The sequence below is a fragment of the Ovis aries genome, chromosome 1 (assembly GCF_016772045.2).
Source record: "Ovis aries strain OAR_USU_Benz2616 breed Rambouillet chromosome 1, ARS-UI_Ramb_v3.0, whole genome shotgun sequence".
NCBI classification, from domain to species: Eukaryota; Metazoa; Chordata; class Mammalia; order Artiodactyla; family Bovidae; genus Ovis; species Ovis aries.
The window spans coordinates 235572495-235597192 of record NC_056054.1 but is presented as its reverse complement, the minus strand read 5'-3'; the positions used below and the strand labels follow the sequence as shown (position 1 = coordinate 235597192).

General features: G+C 39.1%; 1 long non-coding RNA gene across 1 annotated transcript; it reads left to right on the top strand.

The window, feature by feature from the left end:
- Positions 1-9483: 9483 nt before the first annotated feature.
- LOC114109738 (uncharacterized) lies at positions 9484-24378 on the top strand. The gene is made up of 2 exons (XR_003586326.3): positions 9484-9601; positions 9948-24378. It is a non-coding gene; the product is annotated as an uncharacterized LOC114109738 (long non-coding RNA).
- Positions 24379-24698: the final 320 nt, after the last annotated feature.

Here is a 24698-nt window from a genome sequence, read left to right as displayed (position 1 = left end):
AACTGGGTTTTTAAACAAAAATTAGTTGAATTCAAACAACCAGCTTTAGCCACTAAACAGTTGCAAACTTTTATTTCAAATAATTCATCTAAATACTTAATTTTCAAATTGCTTTCAGTGTAAGATCATTGGCAAAAGAACTCCAGCAACTACTGTAACTCAACAGCATATATATTCACTAATTATTCAAAAAAGTCATGTCTCTTCAGTTATCACCAATTCAGTAATTACTTAAGCAGCCTACTAATATATACAACATGGATGAATCTCAAAAATGCTGTGCTAAGAAAAAGAAGCCAGGCTAACCAAATAAGAATCTTAGGTACTTATGTCTCAGTTTTGTTTTACTTTGAAAGCTCTCTAGCCGCTGCACAGCCAACACAAGAACTGGCTTAGAAGAATATACTAAGCCATGTGCCAGTGAACAACAAGGCCATTAGGCAGGGAGAGGGAGGAGAGTGAAGAGCTGACACTTTAGGCAGATGAAACTGTGTGTGTAAAGGCAGAAGGCATGGAATTGAGGAAAATGCATCGGAGGAACTACAGATTTGGTCAGTGGATTGCACTGAGTTTCTGGAGAAGTCACACTGACAGACGCAGTTGGACCAGACCAGTAGAATTTTGGTACATCCTTGTTCCCATGGTAAGAAGCTTGGCTTTTATCCCTGAGTGTCCACTGCAATATTATAGTCTGGTTGCCGGGAGTTACCAAGTTGAATTTGTATGTGCAAAGGAGCATTTTGTCAGCACCTTGGAGAATGAACTAGAGAGAAAAACAGGCAAGAGTGGTGGCAGAGAGAAGAGTTAGTGTTCCAACTCCCCCTCCCAAAAGATGATGAGGTCATGTTCAGAGGAATAGATCAGAAAGAAGTATGTAGATAATTAGGAGGTTAAACGGACAAGATTTGGAAAGTGGAAGCCATGAAAATGTATTCCTCAGATCTCTAGCAGTGTGTAGAGTATAATGGACCAATGGTCCCAGTGTCTATCCCACCAGGTCCACCACTTTATTCAAGACAAGGTTGTGCTTCCCATGGGCTGCTCCCAACCAATGTATGAGTATGGCTGGGCCACCAGTGCAGACCATTCCTATAGGAGGCAAGACTCCTAGTTCACAGTAACATAGTACTAATTAAATGTAGGGAAATTGGAAGAGGCAGATTCTAAAGGATTCTCAGGTCAATGCTAGGAAAAAAAATAATCAATTCTGATGACAATTATAAAGACTATGATGAGAGTCTGGGAAATACCAGGTCAGTTTTGCAGGATTATATATGTTGTTTTGCAGGATTCTAGGACACTGAGGGACAGATTTCCCACACTCCCACCTGTGTGCTCAGTTGCGTATGGCTATTTGTAACTTCATGGACTGCATCCTTCCAGGCTTCTCTGTCCAGGGGATTCTCTAGGCAAAACTACTGGAGTAGGTTGCCATTTCTTCCTCCAGGGGATCTTCCCGACCCAGAGATTGAACCCACGTCTCTTGCATCTCCTGCATTAGCAGGTGGATTTTTTTTTTTTTTTTTACCACTGGTGCCACCTGGGAAGCCCTGCAGAGAACTGCATATTATGAATCAAGAATTCAGAAGAGAGGTCAGAGACACAGGTATAGATCTGAGAGTTATCACATGTCGGTGGTGGTCTGTTCTGTAGTTATGAATGAGAATAACAAGGATATTGGTTGGTATGAGGAGTAAGTATAAAACTGAGAAAAGTCATGGAGGATACAGTGAAGGAGGCTGAAAAATGGCCAGAAAAATGACAAAAACTCATGCACACACATGAAATTCTCTACATAAAGCAATGGAGGAAAAGTGAATGAAGGTTAGTCAAATATTCCGTAGTAACAAGTGTGTTAGAAAAGAAAATGATTCTCCTAGGATCAAGTGTGCTAAGTGAGCTAAACAGAAGTTATTCATTAGAGTGACTGGAAAATGCCCAGGTGTGAAATCCTTAAGAGGGTGTGGGAAGTAAAGATGCTTGACAAGAGCATTTGAAAACTTAGGGTGTGAAGGAATGAGAAGAGGTGGGGTAATAGCTGGAGGATATAGAGAGGCATTTCTGTTGGGTTTTGGGGGGTTTTTTTAAGATGCAAGAGACTTAAGAGTCTTAAACAGATTGACAGGCAAACAGTAAGGATCCAGAACTAACACAGAATGAAAGGATGGAAAGAAGTGATCTGGAAATGTTCTACACAGTGTGGATTAGATTAAAAACACAAGTGGCAAGTTTAGTTTGATCAAGATGGTGCCAGGGTCCTTTTCCTCTGAGTCAGGTAGTAGAAAGACAGATACCTAACTGTCAAGGTTCAGTGGAGGGAAAGTAAGGCTATTTCCACATGGTAGTTTTTGTTTCTTCTATGAAGGACGATGCTGAGAAAGCGGGTGGTACTGCAAAGGCAAAGGCTCAAGTGCCTTTTGTAAAAGAGGTTTTTAAAGGAGGATGTAGTCTGAGAGTGGTATATTGACACTTAGGATTTCAGAGCACCTCTTGATGACACTGAAGAGGCACACAGTAAAACTGAAGGTGCAGAAAGCAGGAAGCTAGAATGGATGGCTCATTCACATGGACATGCAGTCTGTTGGGATTCTGACAGGAGTCAAGGTGAAGTCACTCAGTCGTGTCTGACTCTTTGCCACCCCGTGGACTGTAACCTACTAGGCTCCTCCATCCATAGGATTCTCCAGGCAAGAATACTGGAGTGGATTGCCATTTCCTCTCCAGGGGATCTTCCTGACCCAGGGATTGAACCCAGGTCTCCCACATTGGAGGCAGATGCTTTAACCTCTGAGCCACCAGGATTCAGGGTGGAGGAAAATGCAGAGGCATCACCAGTCCTCAGCGACAAGAGGGTTGTGATTAAGCGACAAAGATGAGGAAAACAGCGTTTGGGTCAATGGTAAGAATCTGAAAACACAAGTTTTCACAGGAAGAAAGAAAAATAATGATCTATCAACAACAGTGGGTAGCTGGGAAAATACAATCATTTTGTCCCTGTGAGGACAGCTGAGGCATTATAGACAATAGGAAGCTTCCCTTTGAGAGAACTGCAAAATAGTGTGTCCTCTGAGCAGAGTCAGGTTTCAGTCAATGATCATTGTGATTGTGATTAAAATGTTTATTGACACATTACATTCTAGGCACTGCTCTATGTATTTTTATATTTATTAATTTATTTATGTCTAGTGGGGGGAGGGGATGATCTGTGAAAAAGAAAACGCTGAGGATGTAAAGGTGTTTGTTTTTGATAAAATAAGCAAATTTAAAATGGCAAAAAGAAGAGTGACAGGGTCAGTGGTGAAAGGACAGAAGAACAGGCAGAGCATTGTGATAATTAGAATAGTAGTTGTGATGATAGTCTTGAGCATAAACAGAGTCTCTGAATTCTGTTTTCTCACAGATACCTCTGGTAGATTCCCAAAGAGGGTATATACAGATACAAGGATTAAAAAAAAAAAAAACTATTAAAATGACACAATTTATAACTAGTTTAGGTTTTAGCCTTAAAGCTTACGTGGAACATTTATAGTCACTTAGTCATGTCCGACTCTTGAACCCTGGCGGACTGTAGCCCGCCAGGCTCCTCTGTCCATGAAATTCTCCAGGCAAGAATACTGGAGTATGTAGCTACTCCCTTCTCCAGGGGATCTTCCTGACCCATGGATCAAACTCAGTTCTCCTGCCTTGGCAGGTAGATTCTTTACCGTCTGAGCCACCAGGGAAGCCCCAGAGTTAGTAAGATATTATGGATACATGAGCCACAATGATTAATTTTTGACTCTGGTTTAAGATACAGACTAAAAGCAAACCAAGGTCATCTACTTAACTCTCCCTCCCTCAGTCCACACTCTCATCTCTTAAACAGAGATTACAAACTGGGAGATTCCTGGACCAAGTTTAGTCATGGTTTTTATCCATAGGATATTGTTCAGATTTGAATTAATTCCCAACATTAGAAGATTTTACATAATGAAGAAAGGAAAATTAGAAAGAAGGAAGTTTGAATATAGTAACAGTTGGCTATGTTGAGTAGAAGCTAGAGTGGCCAACTCATGCCAGTTGCCCAGGAATTTCCAGTTTTAGTACTGAGAAGCCCACATCTTGAAAACACCCTTAATCTATAAAGTCTGTTGGAAACCCTAGAAGGAGCCGCTCTTTTTAGATTGATGCAATGTGGTTTGGGGTTCACCAGAGTCACTACCAGAGCAGCAGTAATTATCTGGCTGGTTCCTGTAAGTCTCTGAGTTTTCTAGGTTTTAGCTCATCAAAAGTTTATGAACAGCTGAAATCCTCCCACTTCTTGGCACTATCTCCCAATAGGAGAGTGGCTGACCTACTTAAAGAATCTTAGAGGAGCATAGAAAGAAAAGTAATCTATGTAGATGAATGCAAATAGAAGATCAATGTCCACAGTCTACACCACAACACAGTCTGTCAGTTTCTAGCCCATTCATTCATTATGCACTAAGGTCTAAGCTCAATAAAGGCTTACCTCAAGTCCTTAGCTTCTTGTGGATAGACTTAGTAAGGAGTAAATCTTGAGTTCCCTATTGTGGTTGGAATCAACCTCCAACAGCAGGACTGGTTGAGTTTAAGGGCAGTGAGAAAGAAAGAAATGAGAAATATAGATGCAATTAATTGGACCAAGTTTTTCCTTAGAACTCTGGACCTAAAGAATCAGTTTGGACACTGGCAATCAAGGGCCACCCTTGGGTGCCAGGTCTGCCATAGTATGAAGTTCAGTGTGCTGTCCTTGTGAAGCTTTGATTGCATAGTATTCTAAAACCTGCCCAAAGAGATACCAGTCTTTGTTTATGAGTCACAAGAGAACAAAATGAAATAGTTTATTAGGGTTCCAGAATTCTCCAGCTTCAGATAGTCTGAGAGATTTATTAAACCTATAACATCTGCATCTTGACTGGTAAGTATTTCCTCCACCTCCAATCAATTCGACTTTTTGAAATACGAATGCTGTGCTGTGCTGTGCTAAGTCACTTCAGTCTTGTCCAGCTTTTTGTAACCCTATGAACCATAGCCCGCCAGGATCCTCTGTCCATGGGATTCTCCAGGCAAGAATATTGGAGTGGGTTGCCATGCCCCGCTCCAGGGATAAATACTGTATAATGATTTATTATATAGTAACTATAAAATTTCTGTATCAAATAGCTGTAAAAATCTAGACTGTTTTTAAATACATTAAAGGTGACTGTATTTCAATTGAACAAGGTTCCCCAATGTTAAGAAATGTGTGGTATTTTAAAGCCACCCTTAGAACTTTCTCATAAATATAATACAAGGGTGGATGCTGCCTCTGAAAAATTAATCTTGTCAATTGTATAAGTAATAATTCAGATTAAGTAATAATTGTTTTAGGTAAAGTTTAAGAGGCTGAGGGGCATGGTAATGAAATAACAATGCATAAATGCTGGTGTGGCTGGGTAATTGTTATGATACACCCTCCAGCTTCCCTAATTCATTGATCTCAAGAGGGAAGGGTTGACTGTGTTTATAACCCACAGATCTTCCAGCTGTCAGGGAGGCTTCCTGATCACATACCTGCCACTTTGGCACCAATGCTATGACACCTGACTTCAGTTTTCTACCAGGAAAGAAACTGAGATCTCATAGTCTATGTAGGCTTGACCAAGGCTGAATGGGCCATTACTCTATTAATGGAACAAATTAGAAAGCGATTCAGAAAAACAATGCAGATAGTAAGATTCAGTCCATAAAAAGGAGTATTTTTCTTACAGCAGATTAAAACATATTGAGTGGCAGGGTATCTCTCAATATTTGTTGAATTGATATTTACTGAATAAATTATTTGGTCAAGTTGTTTCTATAATCAATAATGGTCTTAATAATTAAACTAATTTGAAAGGTGAACAAGTTAAAGTTGGCAGAGCTATATTATTGGGACAATAATTTTTCCTGCTTTTTGGCATAACAACAAATCTAATCACTTACATCTATTATTCCTATAAGTAATCTGAAGCAAATGCTCTTATCTTTAATATTAATCTTTCAGTTTAATACCTAGAAATAGTTGTGCTCTTTTAAATATTTTCTCATTTTTTACTATGCCAGTGTTGCTGATGAGCAAATAAGACTATGTAAAACAACATAAAAATGAAATTAATTAGTAGAATCATTACAGAATGGAGATTAGACTCAAATGAAATAATTTTAATAGGTTTATTAAAGTATAATTCATATACAAAGAATTATACCAATTTAATGTGCACAGTTTGATAATTTTCACATAGGCAAAGACCCCTGACACCATCACCACAGTCAAGGTAAAGGACATATCCAACACCTCCCAAAGTTTCCTTGTGTTCCTTTGGCTGTGTGTGTGTGTATGTGTATATGTGTGTGTGTGTGTGTGTGTGTGCTTATGTGTATGTGTGTGTGTATGTGTGTTAAGAACACTTGACATGAGATCTGCCCTCTTAACAAACACTTGGAAATTAAACAACATGGTTCTCAACAATCCATAGGTCAGAAAAGAAATCTCAAAGGAAACTTAAAAACACATAGAACTGAATGAAAGCGAGCATAAAATATAGCAAAATTCATGGGAATGCAGCTAAATCAGAGCTGAGAAGGACATTTACAGCATTAAATCCTTGTATGAGAAAAGAGAAAAACTACCCAGACAAAACAAATATCTAGTCCGTTTGACAGTTATACTTCTAATGATAAACTCATTTGTCTATTTTCCATCAGTCTTCCATTTTACTGTTTCTTTTTTTTTCTCCATTATACTGTTTCTAATAAGTTTTACTCAGAGGCATTACATCATGAGTGGTCATCTTGGTTTAATCAATACTTAGCCAGTTTCCTGTTGTAGTCATCTTCAATTTTTCTCTGCCATCATACTATCATGAAAATCATTATAGATATAACTTGAATCAGGAATTTTCCATTTAAATTCTAGATATGAAAAGTTGTTTCTTATTTCAACAAATGCTTTAAAACTCCATAGTCAAAAACCTTATTAATTTTTCATGTGTGTTATTCTTGAGTTTAATAGCTTACCAGTTACCATTATCATGACAATAATAAACTTTTATTCATCTCAGAGTAGGAAAGTGAAAGTGTTAGTCACTCAGTCGTGTCCAACTCTTTGTGACCCCATGGACTGCAGCCCACTAGGCTCCTCTGTCCATGGAATTCTCCAGGCAAGAGTACTGTAGCCATTCCCTTCTCCAGGGGATAGTCCCAACCCAGGGATCGACCCTGGGTCTCTCCTGCACTGCAGGCAGATTCTTTATGTCTGAGCCACCAGAGAAGCCCATCTTAGAGTATATAAGTAGCAGGACTTCTCAGAGTATAAACTGCAGTTTGGATAAAGGAAACAATTCTTTCCAAAGATAAAAAAAACCTATGAACTTTCACAATACATAATCAGCCCATTGTCTACAATGGCCTCTGGAGATTTTAAGAGATATTCTAGATAATTAACCTTAGCGTACTGAGACATACACTATAGAGACAGCAGAAGAAAACAGAAAATAATGAGAACATGTCTTTCAATTGCTCTAGCACTTGCAAAATTTCCCCAACATCAAAGAATGTTTTCTTTTTTACTTCAGTAAGTAAACGATATTCAAAGCCATCAGATGAAGGGTATTTAAACATGACATCTTCATATAACTTAATAAAAAGTAGATTTTTCTCCCTAAATAATTCAGAAAATTGCCTTGTCTTCCTACTGTGAAAGTTTTCTTACAATGTTCTCTTATCTTTTTTAAAAATGAATTTTCCACATCTGAATTCTATTTACTTAGCAAGAGGGGTTGATTGTTGGAAATGGATCTTCTTCTGGAATTTGTTTTTTTCTTTTTTTTTTTTTTAGTTTTTTATTTTTTAAATTTTAATATCTTTAATTCTTACATGCGTTCCCAAACATGAACCCCCCTCCCACCTCCCTCCCCATAACATCTGGTCATAGGCCTCCCTGGTGGTCCAGTAGCTGAGAGTCTGCCTGACAATGCAGGGGACATGGGTTGGACCGCTGCTCCAGGAAGATCGCACATGCTGTAGAGCAACTAAGCCCACGCAGCACACTCTCAAGCCTGTGCTCTAGAGCCCAGGAGCCACAACTGCTGAGCCCACGTGTGGCAGCTTCTGAAGCCCACAGGCCCTAGAGTCTCTGCTCTGCAAGAAGAGAAGCCACTGCAATGTGAAGCCCACACACCACAACAAAGAGTAGCCCACACTCTCTGCGACTAGAGAAAACCCATGTGCAGCAATGAAGACTCAGCATAGCCAAAAAATATATATATAAATAAATCTTTAAAAAATTTTTAAGGATAATTTTGTGTTTTAAGAAAAAGCAGTCATATCTTCTGACAAAGAATTGGAGGATTGGGGAAGGTTGATGACATATCAGTGAAACTAAAAAGGCTTAAGGATTGTAAACACATTATTTGAAAGAATCAGTCAGTAATAAACAGTAACTAAAATAGAGCCCAATACTTTAAATTCAAATAGGTGTTAATAAAATCCATCATAACAAAATACAAAAAATAATTTTCTGCATAACCCAGAGAATTTAGGACCCAGCTGGCAAGCATTTTAAGAAACATTTAATTAGATAATATTTCACTGTAAGTCACAAACATTTACTACATATCAAGCACCATGCTAAAAACTTTACATGTTTTATAACATTTCATTCTCACAATGACCCTGTAGTGTAGGGTCTATTAGGGAAGAGGAAACTAATACTCCAAGAGTTTATGTAACATGCTCAGTATCACACTAGTAAAATATTCAGTCAAATCCAGGCAGGCCTTTTCCAGCATTTAAGTTGGTTTCTTCTCTTATAGACCTAATACTCTTGACCTATAAAATAATCTACAGTTTTATTAAATGTTCATCAACTCTTTACTATGTTATTATGTCTCGCTCTAAAGGATAATAATTAAGGGGTTGCAGAAGACTTTTTCAAGGATGAATTAAAGAAACGTTTCAATTTGAGGAAGACAAAAATAGTAATGGAACTGGAAATCAATAAAACATTATTACCAGAATGTTGTACTACTCCCAACAAGAATTTTTAAAAGTAGAATTAATCTGCAGATTGTGGTTTATTTTTACAGTGAGAGAAGGAAAATTTTAAGTATCAAATTTTTACTCACCTTAGTCTTGGAAAATGACTTATAGTTTATGTACCTCAGTGAGACAGGACCCAACTCCCCTGACTCCTGTCCAGGGCTGCCTACATTTTATCATACTACCATTTAGAGTCATATTACAAGATTTCTTAAGATCCTTATATTATGCTCAAATTGTATAAACTGTGATTTGCATAAGTATGCAGGGATACAGTCTCTACCAGCTTTAATAAAGAGGAAGGAAATAATTTCTCTCTCATACACACACATCCTCACATAGCTGTTGAGAGTATGGCATCAGGCTGCTTTGCTATTCCTGTTATCTAGAAATAGCAGAGGGACCTTGGGTGCCCCTGACAGTTCTCTAAGAGGCATGCCCAAGAGCTGAACTCAGCTGCCATACACAGTGATTCAGCAATTTACTAGCAGAATATATGACAGAGAGAAGAAGGAGAATTTTTTCATCCTGGATTTAGGTAGGCAACATTTCTGATTGTGGACAAATATAGAAATATCTAGAGTTGTTAATGTGATCTTTATTACAAAGCTACTAATGTGTATAACTGGTTAATTTCAGACAAGAAAAAAAAGAAAAAACCTTATATGCTTTAACTGAACATTTAGAATGTGGAAACTGATTTTCATAAGTTCATGCCAAAAAGAAAAGAAAATTTAAATTAAGTAGTGATTACAGAAATGTACCTATATTATACGGCTAAAGACATGAGAGATTTTTTTTCTTGGTTATGAGATGTGTGTTATCTTTATTTCTAACAGACATCTGGGAGAGAGATTGGTAACTTTGTTAATCCTGTTTTACAGAAGAGGAAGAGGAGGCAACAAAACATTAAAAGAATACTTCTTAAGCCATGTGACAGGAGGTACCACATGTACAGCATTGCTTCCTAAAATCAGAGTGTGCCTCTCCAGACAATACCCATTTTATTAAAATGAAATATCAACTCTTTCTCAAACTGTCAAGTTAAAAAAAGCAAACTTTAATGTGAACTCTATTAATCTTTCTATTAAATGATTCATTGTCTATGTGAAATGGCTCCGTGAAGGAATGAAAGGTAATGGCCTTTGAAAAACAACTCTGTTTTCCAAGAAAACTGGCCTTCTAGAAGACAACTGTTTGTGACAGCTTGGGTGTGTGACTTGCTTAAGAGGGAAAAAAAAGTGCAGCTTTCCAAGAGGAAAATGGAAATCAGTAGCAGAGAGAGAAAAAGAAAGACTTTCAAAGCTTGTCTCTAAATTCCGTTTTGAGATTCACATGAGCACTTTAGCTCTAGAACAATGTTTCCAGAAACACAATCTATCAATAATGACATTTATAGGTCAATTACTGTTACCTAGGGAATTTGGTCTACTCTTATTTTACAGCATATCTGCCAAAAAAAAATCATATACGGCATGTTTTGACTTGGCTCTAAGCTTTCTAAAAGCTTTTCTTTCTTATTCAGCTGAAACTCTGAAACTTACCTGCTACCCTTCTGGCCCAAAGCCAGTTCATCATTAAATCTACACTGTGCTCTACTTCTCTGTATCCCAGCCAGCCTCCTATTTCTGATTTTGGCACAAATGACAAAGTGCTGATAGAGAAGCCACAAAATGTTAAGATGAGGTCATTTTGGAAGAGGCAGGTAGAGGAAAGTATGGAATTTCTTGGTTAAAGCCTGAGAAAGGCCAAATAAGCAAGAACACTCCATTGCCGAAGAACCAACAGACAGATTCCCTTGGAGCCACTGAGATGATGAGCCACTGTCTTCACAGTTGCTAAGACAACTTGATCAATGGATTTAGAAGGACCACTTTTCTGTCTCCTGGGAGAAAGGCAGTTAGGGAATCTTTTTTATTATTCAATCATAGGTTCCCCTAATGTTAAAGAACCTGCCTGTCAATGCAGGAGACATAAGAGCTGTGGGTTTGACCCTGAGTCAGGAAGATCCCCTGGAGAAGAGGATGACAACTCATTCCAGTATTCTTGCCTAGAGAATCCCATGGAAGAGAAGCCTGGGAGCTACAGTCCATAGGGTTGCAAAGAGTCAGACACGGCTGAAACAACTTAGCACACATTTATTTCTTTATCCAGCCATCCCTTTACTAACTAATTCAACTAGCGATTTAAGATCACCTTTATTTTGAATAGTATACAACAATGCTTCTAAAAATTTAATGGAAGTGCAAATTACTTGGGAATCTTGTTAAAATACACTCTTGGATTCAGGAATCTGGGGTGGGCTCAAAGTTCTGCATTTCTCCTCAGCTCCCAGGTGATACCTACATTGTTCCTCCAAGGGCAGGAAAGAAATAAAGTCACTTTGACTCTTGAACAGCAAAGGGGTTGCAGGTGCCAACCTTCTGCACAGTAAAAAACCTGTGTGTATAACTTATTCTCAGTCCTTTGTTCATGAGGTTCCTCTGCATCTGCGATTCTGTGGATTTAACCAACCACAAGTTGTATAGTATGGTAGTACTTACTATTGAAAAAATCTCATAGAAGTGGACCCAGTTCAAACATGCTTTGTTTAAGGGTCAAAGTGTCCATTCATTGTACTTTCCATTCCCCTACACCAGTGGTTTTCAAACTTGTGAAAAAATGCAAACTCTTAGGCCCAAGAATCCAAATCTGAGTTTGGATTCAGCAACCTTTCAATTTTTGAGCCCCAAGGTGATTCTGTTGTATGTTCAAGTTTCAGAACCATTGTTCTTAAAACTGGGCTGTGCATTGGAATCACTTGAGGAGCTTGCAGGTTGAATTGTTTCCCACAAAAAAAAAAAAAAAAAAAAAAGAGAGAGAGAGAGAGGTTGAGGTCCTAACCCAAGATACTGCTGACTGTGACCTTATTTGGAGATAGTCTTTGCAGATGGAATCAAGCTAAGATGAGGTCAGACTTGATATGTGTGGGTCCCAAATCCCATGGGGGCTTCCCAGGTGGCTCAGTGGTAAAGAATTCGCTTGCCAATGTAGGAGACTTACACATGGGTTCCATCCCTGGGTCAGGAAGATCCCCTGGTGTTGGAAATAGCAACCCAGTCCAGTATTCCTGCCTGGAGAATTCCAAGGACAGAGGAGTCTGGCGGGCTACAGTCCATGGGGTCGCAAAGAGTTGGACATGACTGAGCACACACACATTCACACACAAACAATTCCCATGACCAGTGTCTGTATGAGAAGAGTGGGATTTGGAGACATGGACACAGGAGGGAAGGCTATGCAAGGAAAGAGGCAGAAATTAGAGAGATGAAGCTATCAGCCAGGAAATGTCAACAATAACCTGCAAGCGGCAGAGGCTAGGAGAGAAGCACGCAACAGACTCTCTCCCAGACCCCTCAGAGGACGTGTGGCCCTGCCAACCCCTTGACTGCACATTTCTAACCTTCTGGACACTGAGAGAGGGGATGTCTGGTATCTGAAGTCACTAAATCTATAGCACTCTGTTATGGCAGCCACAGGAGAGGAATTACAGAGCTTTAGAAAACAAACAAAAATATATTCCCTTATCAGAGGCTTATCAAGTGGTGCTAGTGGTGGAGAATCTTCCTGTGAATACAGGAGACGGACACTTAAGAGATGCAGGTTCAGTCCCTGGGTCAGGAAGATCTCCTGGAGGAGGAAATGACAGCCCGCTCCAGTATTCTTGCATGGAGAATCCCATGGCCAGAGGAGCCTGGTGGCCTACAGTCCATGGGGTCACAAAGAGTTGGACACAACTGAGCACACACTAATGATGATGATGAGTTCCTTACCAGTTAAATCAGTCTCGGGATGGGGCCTCTGAATGAAGGCTTTTAAAATCTCCCTCAAGGGATTCCAACATTGTTTATACTTAATTTCACAATAGATTTAAAAAAATACTACAAGCAGTGGAATATCAGTATAAGGTTATATATAAGTTTTTTAAGTATCAAAATCAGTTATATAGCCAGGAAGTATACTAAGGACAGTATTTCTCAGAGTTTGGTTAGGGAAACACTTAGAATCACCTAAAGTCTGAGTCAAGTTGGTTCTGGGCCTCATCTCAAATGTAAGGACTAGATTCTCCCGAGGTAGGGCCTGAGCACAGGCTTCCCTGGTGGCTTGGATGTTAAAAAAAAAAAAAAAGAAAAGAAAAAAAAAAATCTGCCTGCAATGCAGGAGACCCGGGTTTGATCCCTGGGTCAGGAAGATCCCCTGGAGAAGGGAATGGCTAACCACTCCAGTATTCTTGCCTGGAGAATCCCATGGACAGAGGAGCCTGGAAGTCCATGGGATCACAAAGAGTCAGACTCGACTGAAGTGACCAAGTACACAGGACCTGAGTAGCACAAGTCCTTAAGCTTCCTTGAGGTGATCTCTATGCACACTGAAGTTTGAAAGCCATCTCTGTAGAGGTGATTGAGCTGGCTTGAGTCAATGGGAACAACCTCCCTAAGGACAAAGAAATTGGAGGAACCTAGGAAGGGAGCAGGAGTGAATACTGTCATCAGAAGGAACTGTTAATAAACTTAGCACCTGGAGCAAAGAAGGGCCATTTCTAGAACCTGATGGACATTAGGAAGAGCTGGTGAGGAAACAGAGAACCTGTAATGCAAGGTGATAAAATATGGTTGAAGGAACACCATCAGTGTCCCCTGGTAGCTAAGCTAAAATGCAGAATCATGGGGTCACTGCAGTCTTACTGAATCAGACACAGCATTTTAACAAGATCTCTAGATAATACAAATGTGTGTTTTATGTTGAGAAGCACTGTCCTGGTGGCAGTAAGAAATCCATCAGAAGTTTATGAGCCAGAAAGTGATATGATAAAATTATGCATGAGTCGTCTTAGCTTAGTGGGGATGTTTAGGGTAAACTGGGAAGCTTGCAGAGCTTTCCCATAAAAACTTCGGTAATGATGGAAATGTCCAGCACTGTTCAATACATTAGGCATATGTGGCTACTGAGCACTTGAAATGTAGCTGCTGTGACAGAGAAGCCAAACTTTTTATTTCTTATGATTTTAATTAATTTACACTTAAATTGCCACACGTGGTAGCAGCAATTACATTAGATAATACAAGTTTGGAGGCTAAGACTAGTTAGGAGGAATCAGTGGCCAGAGGATCCTCTGGTTGCACCTGTGGGTATGAACTGTCATACATCATGTTAGTTCTCGTACCATTTTCATATGTGCTCAGGGGGGAAGAAAACAGGCAATCCAATTTTCTATTGAATAAAGAAATTTGTTAATGATTGTTTAATTGTGCCTACATTCCACTTTCAACTATAAAGGATCTAATTATCCCTTCTAACTCTTATGCCCATTGCTTGCTTTTCTTTCCTTTACACTTTGCTATTGACATTCCTTGGCATGTCACTATCACTTGCCAGAGTGTCAACAAAGACAAAATTGTGTTACAAGGGATCTAACTAGTAAAGGAAAAAAGATATTATTTGTCTATCTGAACTTTTTGTTTGGGTTTACAAAGTCAACTACAGATGTCTCTTGCTCCCAAATTCATTGTTTTTTCCTTTCACAAGTAATCTGTTTACACGAGCAACAGGTGAGATGGGAGTGACATACCCTTGATTATAACTAGTAGGGTTTGTATAGCTTCCCAATACTGGATGAAGAGATGGAAGAACATGGTTGTGAGCCCCAGCAGGCTGCAACATTTGCTCTGGCTAATTTAGCCTGGCCTACTGTCCCCTTTCTTATTTCATAACCCTCTCTTGTCTATTCCATGCTCAAGAAGCCACAACCCATCTGAGTTACTCTGAAGCTACACCTGTACTTTAAAAAAAATTAATTTATTTATTTTAATTGGAGGCTAATTACTTTACAATATTGTAGTGGTTTTGCCATACATTGACATGCATCAGCCATGGGTGTACGTGTTCCCCACCCTGAACCCCCTCCCACCTCCCTCCCCATCCCATCCCTCAGGGTCATCCCAGTGCACTGGCCCTGAGCACCTTGTCTCATGCATCGAACCTGGACTGGCGATCTATTTCACATGTTGTAATATACATGTTTCAATGCTGTTCTCTCAAATCATCCCACCCTCGCCTTCTCCCACAGAGTCCAAAAGTCTATTCTTTACATCTGTGTCTCTTTTGCTATCTCGCATATAGGGTCATCATTACCATCTTTTTAAATTCCATATATATGTATTAATATACTATATTGGTGCTTTTCTTTCTGACTTACTTCACTCTGTATAATAGGCTCCAGTTTAATCCACCTCATTAGAATGAATTCAAATGCATTCTTTTTAATAGCTGAGTACTATTCCATCTTGTATATATACCACGGCTTTCTTATCCATTTATCTGCCGATGGACATCTAGGTTGCTTCAATGTCCTAGCTATTGTAAACATTGCTGCAATGAATATTGGAGGACATGTGTCTCTTTCAATTCTGGTTTCCTCGGTGTGTATGCCCAGCAGTGGGATTGCTGGGTCATATGGCAGTTCTAGTTCTAGTTTTTTAAGGAATCTCCACACTGTTCTCCATAGTGGCTGTACTAGTTTACATTCCCACCAACAGTGTGAGAGGGTTCCTTTCTCCACACCCTCTCCAGCATTTATTGTTTGTAGATTTTTTGATAGCAGCCATTCTGACTAGTGTGTAAGATGGTACCTCATTGTGGTTTTGATTTCAATTTCTCTGATAATGAGTGATGTTGAGCATCTTTGCATGTGCTTGTCAGCCATCTGTATGTCTTCTTTGGAGAAATGTCTGTTTAGTTCTTTGGCTCATTTTTTGACTGGGTTGTTTATTTTTATGGAATTGAGATGCAGGGGCTGCTTGTATATTTTTGAGATTAATTCTTTGTCAGTTGCTTCATTTGCTATTATTTTCTCCATTTCTGAAGGTTGTCTTTTCACTTGTTTATAGTTTCCTTCATTGTGCAAAAGCTTTTAAGTTTAATTAGGTCTCATTTGTTTATTTTTACTTTTATTTCCATTACCCTGGGAGGTGGGTCATAGAGGATCCTGCTGTGATTTTTGTCAGAGAGTGTTTTGCCTATGTTTTCCTCTAGGAGTTTTATAGTTTCTGGTCTTATATTTAGATCTTTAATCCATTTTGAGTTTATTTTTGTGTATGGTATTATAAAGTGTTCTAGTTTCATTCTTTTACAAGTGATTGACCAGTTTTCCCAGCACCACTTTTTAAAGAGATTATCTTTTCTCCATTGTATATTTTTGCCTCCTTTGTCAAAGATACAGTGTCCATAGGTGCACGGATTTATCTCTGGGCTTTCTATTTTGTTCCATTGATCTATATTTCTGTCTTTGTGCCAGTACCATACCCTCTTGATGACTGTAGCTTTGTAGTATAGTCTAAGGTCAGGTAGGTTGATTCCTCCAGTTCCATTCTTCTTTCTTAAGATTGCTTTGGCTGTTTGAGGTTTTTTTTTTTTTTGTATTTCCATACAAATTGTGAAATTATTTGTTCTATTTCTCTGAAAAATACCATTGGTAGCTTGATAGGGATTGCATTGAATCTATAGATTGTACATTTTATGCAGCTTCTACCTCTTTCAACTCTGTTACATCCAGGTTATTCTCTGCTGCTTTCCTTTTTTGCTCTCTGCTTCTTACATTTTCTTTCTCTTTCTTCTTGAGCCTTCTTCCCAACTTTTAATAGTGTGAGCAGTTATCACTTTCTAGGCATACCCGGGACCCATTTAGAAGATTTCAAGAGTCAAGTCTGTTGGAACTCTCTCAGAAGCATCAATATAATGAATTAGGTCCCTGAAGTTGCTATTTTGAAATACATTTGCTTGAAAGCATGAAACTAACTCTAAGGGTTTCAATAGATTTGTAAATTCACAAATAATTATTGAACATCTAGACATAGTCCCTGCTTGCAAAGAGCTCAAAATTCACTAGGAGGAAACAAAATGGCAAAAAGGAAACAACAAATCATAACAAAAAGCCTTCAGCACCTTCAGTTCAGTTCAGTTGCTCAGTCGTGTCCAACTCTTTGCAACCCCATGAATCGCAGTACACGTGGCCTCGCTGTCCATCACCAAATCCCGGAGTTCACTCAGATTCACATCCATCGAGTCAGTGATGCCATCCAGCCATCTCATCCTCGGTCATCCCCATCTCCTCCTGCCCCCAATCCCTCCAGCATCAGAGTCTTTTCCAATGAGTCAACTCATCGCATGAGGTGGCCAAAGTACTGGAGTTTCAGCTTTAGCATCCAAAGAAATCCCAGGGCTGATCTCCGTCAGAATGGACTGGTTGGATCTCCTTACAGTCCAAATGACTTTCAAGAGTCTTCTCCAACACCACAGTTCAAAAGCATCAATTCTTTGGCTCTCAGCCTTCTTCACAGTCCAACTCTCACATCCATACATGACCACTGGAAAAACCATAGCCTCGACTAGACGGACCTTAGTCGGCAAAGTAATGTCTCTGTTTTTGAATATGCTATCTAGGTTGGTCATAGCTTTTCTTCCAAGGAGTAAGTGTCTTTTAATTTCATGGCTGCAGTCACCATCTGCAGTGATTTTGGAGCCCCCAAAAACAAAGTCTGACACTGTTTCCCCATCTATTTCCCATGAAGTGATGGGACCAGATGCCATGATCTTCATTTTCTGAATGTTGAGCTTTAAGCCAACTTTTTCACTCTCCACTCACTTTCATCAAGAGGCTTCTTAGTTCCTCTTCCCTTTCTGCCATAAGGGTGGTGTCATCTGCATATCTGAGGTTACTGATATTTCTCCTGGCAATCTTGATTCCAGCTTGTGTTTCTTCCAGACCAGCGTTTCTCATGATGTACTCTGCATATAAGTTAAATAAGCAGGGTGACAATATACAGCCTTCATGTACTCCTTTTTCTATTTGAAACCAGTCTGTTGTTCCATGTCCAGTTCTAACTGTTGCTTCCTGACCTGCATACAGATTTCTCAAGAGGCAGGTCAGGTGGTCTGTATTCCCATCTCTTTCAGAATTTTCCACAGTTACTTGTGATCCACACAGTCAAAGGCTTTGGCATAGTCAATAAAGCAGAAATAGATGTTTTTCAGCACCTTACAAAGAGGAATAATGATATGGGCATAAAATCATTTGGAAAGGACAGGAAAGACTTAGTTAAAGGGGAATTTTGACCAAGTTCTTGAAAGATAAGTAAACGTTCTGTAGGTACTGTACTGTGGGGGTGAGTATTGAGGGAAATATGTTCAAACTGGGAGGCATGGAAAAGTGTGGTAGATTTAGGAAAATTCCATATTCTTTGAACTAAGGGTATGAGAAGTTACCCTGATTGCTGAGTACATAGTCAGGAATGCCAAACATGGTACTGAGGAATCCTTATTTTACCTCATTGGTGATAAGGAGCCATGAAAGTGTTAGTTGCTCAGTTGCGTCCAACTCTTTGCGACCCCATGGACTTAAGCCCACCAGGCTCCTCTGTCATGGGATTTTCCAGGCAAGAATATTGGAATGGGTTGCCATGTCCTGTTCCAGGGGATCCTTCCAGCCCAGGGATTGAACACAGGTCTCCTGAACTGCAGGCAGGAGTCATAGAAAGGTATCAATAGGAATTAATAATCAGGTCTCTATGCTTAAAATATTAATATATATAATGTACTGGGGTGGACAAAACAATACTCAGAAAGATAAGTTAAAATAATATTATAGCAATCCAGTTAAGAGTTCTTAACTTGAGAATAGAGCAAAAGAATGGGAGAGAAACCTTTGAGATTAGTTAGTAGTTGAGAAAATTACCTAAATATCAAGTAAAATGAAATTTTTAGTAATTTTTAAAGAGCCATTTTCTAATAAATTTCTGCACTGACAACATAGGTCATTAGATGGGGTGGATTGAGCATGGAAATCAGAAAAGCCTACACTTGAGACCCACATCCATCACTTCCAAGATGGATTATTCATGGTCAGACACCCGTCTGAATCTCAGTGAACTGGAGGTAATTCCTGCCTTGCAAGACTGTTGGGATGTTTAAATAAATTATGAACAGTATTTGGTGCACATGGATAGCCAATTAGCTTGCTTTCTGCCCTATTTTTCACCTCTAAAATCCATGAGAATTAATTCTTTAAAATAAAAAGACTTCTTTTTTTGAATTGGCAGTTTGAGAGCCTAACTTAAAAAAAAAAAAAAAGGCAATTTATATTTCCTGGTAGGATCAAGCCCAGTACACCACTCTATAATGAAATTTCCAAGTGACAGTTACATTGTGTTGCAAAATGGTAATATGCCTAGAGTTGACATATTCCTGTCAACATACCTGTTGGACAAAACATCAGATTCAATAAAGCCATTCAATGCCACTTGCATTGCCATTCAGATTGCAAATGATTTCTGATAATCATTGAAAATCCCCAATGTGAAAACAATTATTCTAAAGCCAAATGCTGTTGAAAAAAGTTGTTTGCCATCTCCTGAGAAGTTTTCAGAAATAGCTTTGAATTAAATCTGTCCCACTGTGTAAGATAAGCAACTATCAAATACACCAATAGGAAAAAGCTAATATCTAAAAGGGAGATTTGGTATTTATGATTGCTTTCATTAGTAAATGTCATTTTGATGAAAACTTTCTACACTAGGCCAAGACACTTTTTATATCTACAGCTGTGCTTACGAGATAATACAAAGAGAAAAATTAGCCTACAAAGAGACCACTGATATTGAATCAGAAATTATCAAACTATATCCAAAATTTTATGGTTTTCCCAAGTAAAGCTTCAAAATCACTGCAGATCATAACTGCAGTCATGAAATTAAAAGATGCTTGCTCCTTAGTAGAAAAGCTATGACAAACATAGACAGCATATTAAAAAGCAGAGACATTACTTTGCCAACAAAGGTCAGTCTAGTCAAAGCTATAGCTTTTCCAGTAGTCATGGATGGATGTGAGAGCTGGACCCAAAGGATTGATGCTTTTGAACTGTGGTGTTGGAGAAAACTCTTGAGAATCCCTTGGACTACAAGGAAATCAAACCAAAAGGAAATCAATCCTGAATATCCATTGGAAGGACAGCTGAAGCTGATGTTCGAACAGTTTGGCCACCTGATGTGAAGAGCTGAGTTATTAGAAAATACCCTGATTCTGGGAAAGATTGAAGGCAGAAGGAGAAGGGGAAAACAGAGGATGAGATGGTTGGATAACCTCGCCGACTCAATGGACATGATGTTTGAGCAAGCTCTAGGAGATGGTGAAGGACAGGGAGACCTGGCGTGCTGCAGTCCATGGGGTTCCAAAGAGCTGCACATGTCTGAGCGACTGAACAACAAGATGTGGTGCTAGAGGTAAAGAATCTACCTGCCAATGCAGGAGACGTGGGTTCGATCCCTGGAGGAGGCAATGGCAACCCACTCCAGTATTCTTGCCTGGAAAATGCCACAGACAGAGGAGTTGCCAAAGACTATGTATGACTTGCAGGGACTTCTTGGGACATAAAACTAACATTTTTTTTTTTAATTAACCACTCTGGTTGATACTATGATAATTATTTTAAAAGCAGTATTGCTTACAATACAGAAATCCTATGTGGTAGTAGGAAACACTAAGACTTGGAGAGTTTAGATAACTTGTCCAAACTCACACAGCTAAAAATAAGTTTACATGATTTACACAGAAAAAAAGAAGTTCAAGTAATTTGCTCAAATTCCCACAGTATTTGAACTCATGGCTATCTAATTTGAAATTTCTTCTGCTTTCACTATCTTGAGTATTATCTTTTAAAGGTTCAGTATCATCACCTTCAAAATGGGAATGACACATATTTCCAGATGTATTAGTCAGGATTTCAACAGGAAACTGATATAGACCCAAGTTAAATAATTGAAGATTCCAAAAGGGACTGTTTACTAGAGGGTGAGTTGAACTGTGATGTTGGAGAAGACGTTTGAGAGTCCCTTGGACTGGAAGGAGATGCAACCAGTCCATTCTAAAGGAGATCAGCCCTGGGTGTTCTTTTGGAAGGACTGATGCTAAAGCTGAAACTCCTATACTTTGGCCACCTCATGCGAAGAGTTGACTCATTGGAAAAGACTCTGATGCTGGGAGGGATTGGGGGCAGGAGGAGAAGGGGACGACAGAGGATGAGATGCCTGGAAGGCATCACCGACTCGATGGACATGAGTTTGGGTGAACTCTGGGAGTTGGTGATGGACAGGGAGGCCTGGTGTGCTTCAGTTCATGGGGTCGCAAAGAGTCGGAGACAACTGAGAGACTGAACTGAACTGAACTGGAGTACATATATAGAAAAAGGGACAGTGCTCTGGCTAAGAATAAGGGAGACCCTTTGGCACCTCATGCCCTTCAAGGGCAGAAAAGACAATGATTAATGGAAGTGGAGAGTGTAGAGAGGGCTTCTGGCCCAGAGCTGAGGGTTACCACAGGAAAACACAGCCAACATCAACTCGATATCATGGGGGGAGGTTTCTGAGGGGGACTGATATTCTACCATCATTCTCCTTTTACCCAATGATGTCCTCTGATTGCCTTTCAACTGGGCACTATTCTCACATAGCCCATAAAGGTCAGCTGCCCAGGCCCAGAGCAGAATGAAGGATGGATCTGGAGGGGCAAACAGAGAATATCCAGCACACTGGTATCAAATGAGAAAATGTTCTGAGAACATGTAACACATACTCTAGTGATGATACAGCAATAGCAGCAGTTTGCATATTGAGAGCTTATTATATGCCAGGAATCAAAGTATTTTTATGTGGTATTTTTTGATGTTTACAGAAATCTTATGAGCTAGGAACTGTTATCTTCATTTCCAAGGTGAAGAAATGAGACTTACAGAGCTGATATCATTTGGTCAAAGTAATAAATACTAAGGCTGGGATAAGAACCAAGTCTCTAGGACCCCAGGTCTCACAGTCTTTATCACTGTTGTATCACAAAGTGTATGTAAGGTTTGAGTAATTATGGCAGATTACTAGCAGTATAAACTTACTCCTTATATTTGACTCTTTTTATTAGTCTACTAACAACCCCATGAAGGATCGTTATTCCCATTTTATAGATAATGAATATAAGTTTTCAGTTGTTCAATTGGTTGTAAATGATCCAGGCCATGTTATGGCCTAGAACCTTCCCAGATTTCTTATCTTATTACCCTTTGAGCTGTGCTGTCTCCCAAAGCACAGTACATAAACCATCTGTTTCACAATCATTCAGGCAATATTTATTGGGCACCTGTTACATGTGCTAGACTCTGAAGATATAAAGAAATCATGACCCATGATTTCCATACAGGTAGCACATAGCCAGCCCTGGTCCCAAAGTCCACAGACTCTTCTGAATTACTGTAAGAATCTCAATTGATCTCACTGCTCCTGTCCTTTCCTTCATAGTCCACTAAAAAGCTAGAGAAATTCTTTGAAATCACAAGTCAGATCATATTACTCAGTTGTTCACAGTTCTTCAATGCCTTCCCATCTCAGTCAGAATGCTGGTCAAAATCCTAAATTGGCCTAAAATGCCCCCAATAAACTACACATTAGAATTATCATGAGATCTGTTTAAAAGTATCTGTGCCCACCCCCTCCAAAAAGTGGACCTTAAATCCACCTCCTAACTATTCTAAAATTAAAAGTTTATTAAACTTGAAAAAAATGGTAAAGAAACAAGCAACAACAAACATCAATGCCTGGGCTCTACTCCAAGTTATTAAATTTAGGCTCCCTTGGGATGAGACTGGGCTGTCCTACATTTTTTAAAGTTCACCAGTTGTCTCTAATGTACATCCTTATTGAGGATCATTGTTCTACTTGAACATCCTATGACACTTCTCTAATGCCATCTTCTACTCCTCTCTCCCTCACAGAGTGTATGTACGATAGCCATTCTGCCCTCCTTGCTATTCCCCCAAATGTGCCAGGATTATTTTTGTTTCACAGCTTTTGCTTTTGTATAGTTTCCTCTGCCTCTGCCTAGAACACAGCTTCATTTAAAAACCAGTATTGCTTGCTTTCTTGCTTATTTCAAATCTATGTAAAAAGTAAACAATAAAAAAATACCCTGTCACCTCATTAAAGGGTCTCTCAGGACAATCTTTTTAAAAAATAAACCACTTTGTTTGTAAAAGCAACCACTTTCCTCACCAGAACTAACTTATTCCCTGTTTACCTTACCTTGTTGAGTATTTTTTTTTTTCACAGCATTTAAGTTGCCTGGCATTTTATTGTATGTTTATGTGTTATTGTTTTTTGTGTTCCCACTAGAAACTAAGTTCCAGGATAGCTGGTAGTTTTTCTGTTCATTGTTTGTCCTCAGTGCCTCAAAGATTGTCACATGGTTAATACTCATTCAATATTTGTGCAATGCTTGAATGAGTGAATGATTAAAACTGACAAGTAGACAGGATATAGTATCAATACTGCTACGATACACAGAAACATGGGGTCCTTGGGAAAGGGTTTGATGGACACTGAGTGCAGATTGGGGAAGTTCTTGGGCCTTATAGAAGACATGTTCCTGAGACAAGTCGTAAAGGTCAAAAGACTGAGGATAGAGTATCAGACAGAGAAGGCATCATAAACAAAGGCCCAAAATGCCCAGGAAGTGCAAATAGTTCAGTGTGACTGGTACTTGCAGAAATATAAGTTGGGGTGTGTGGTTCAAGGTGAGGCTCTGGTGGTAGGCAATAAAGGGGCTTGTGGACCACGTGAAGGAATACGGACTTTATCCTGAAGGCAATGAGGAACCACCAAAGGATTTCACAACAAATCAGAAGTTATTTTCATAGGAAAAATTTATTATATTTTCTATATTATGAAGTGGTAAAATAATTATTAGTCAAATTATATCTGTATTTTATACTAAAATTTTTGTTAGAAATGAATTTTCAGGATGAATTTATATTACTAAATTTAACTGAGTTTTATTGGCTGAAATTGGGGATTATTTTAGATATTTTCTCTCTGTAAGGTACTGTTTTTGAAGGACTGATGCTGAAGCTGAAGCACCAGTACTTTGGCCACCTGACGTGAAGAATTGACTCATTAGAAAAGACACTGACACTGGGAAAGCCTGAAGGCAGGAGGAGAAGGGGATGGCAGAGGATGAGATGGTTGGATGGCATCACTGACTCAATGGACATGAACTTAGGCCAACTTCTCAAGTTGGTGAGGGACAGGGAAGCCCGGCGTGCTACAGTCCATGGGGTTGCAAAGAATCAGACATGACATGGTGACTGAACAACAACAAGGGTAACATTTAGATGATCCTACAAAATATTTTTTGATAATTTTTATGTCTTCCAAATAAATCTTTTGAGATCAAACACTGGAAAAAGACATTGCCTTGAAGCCTTTTCCTGGAAGGCAGAAATTACATTTTATTTCTTATCTGCAAATGCCTTTCCATGTGCCTTGATATGTTTCACACCTTTTTTGTAGATACAGTTAACTCTTTGCTTCCATGAAAGATATTTCTGAAATTGTGGGCCTGGAAATCCCCTAAATTCACAGGTATGGAAAAAATGGAAGGTGGATTCTTTACAGCTGAGCCACAAGGGAAGCCTGAAAAATGTTTGGATAAAATTCAAAATGTGATTCAATCATGCTTCCATTACTGTGAGCATGCATTATATAGAGTTTCAGGTTCAACTGTCT